Source organism: Mustelus asterias, unplaced genomic scaffold, assembly GCF_964213995.1.
Source record: "Mustelus asterias unplaced genomic scaffold, sMusAst1.hap1.1 HAP1_SCAFFOLD_562, whole genome shotgun sequence".
In the NCBI taxonomy this organism is placed as follows: Eukaryota; Metazoa; Chordata; class Chondrichthyes; order Carcharhiniformes; family Triakidae; genus Mustelus; species Mustelus asterias.
In genome coordinates, this window is record NW_027590512.1 from 250,909 (window position 1) to 251,598 (window position 690).

The following is a 690-nucleotide window of genomic DNA, read 5'->3' on the forward strand; positions in this document are numbered from 1 at the left end:
TGCTGTACCTGTCCTGGGAGTGTTTGATGGGGACAGTGTAGAGGGAGCTTTACTCTGTATCAAAGCCGTGCTGTACCTGTCCTGGGAGTGTTTGATGGGGGGACAGTGTAGAGGGAGCTTTACTCTGTATCTAACCCCGTGCTGTACCTGTCCTGGGAGTGTTTGATGGGGACAGTGTAGAGGGAGCTTTACTCTGTATCTAACCCCGTGCTGTACCTGTCCTGGGAGTGTTTGATGGGGACAGTGTAGAGGGAGCTTTACTCTGTATCTAACCCCGTGCTGTACCTGTCCTGGGAGTGTTTGTTTGGGGACAGTGTAGAGGGAGCTTTACTCTGTATCTAACCCCGTGCTGTACCTGTCCTGGGAGTGTTTGATGGGGACAGTGTAGAGGGAGCTTTACTCTGTATCAAAGCCGTGCTGTACCTGTCCTGGGAGTGTTTGATGGGGGGACAGTGTAGAGGGAGCTTTACTCTGTATCTAACCCCGTGCTGTACCTGTCCTGGGAGTGTTTGATGGGGACAGTGTAGAGGGAGCTTTACTCTGTATCTAACCCCGTGCTGTACCTGTCCTGGGAGTGTTTGATGGCGACCGTGTAGAGGGAGCTTTACTCTGTATCTAACCCCATGCTGTACCTGTCCTGGGAGTGTTTGATGGGGGACAGTGTAGGGGGAGCTTTACTCTGTATCTAAC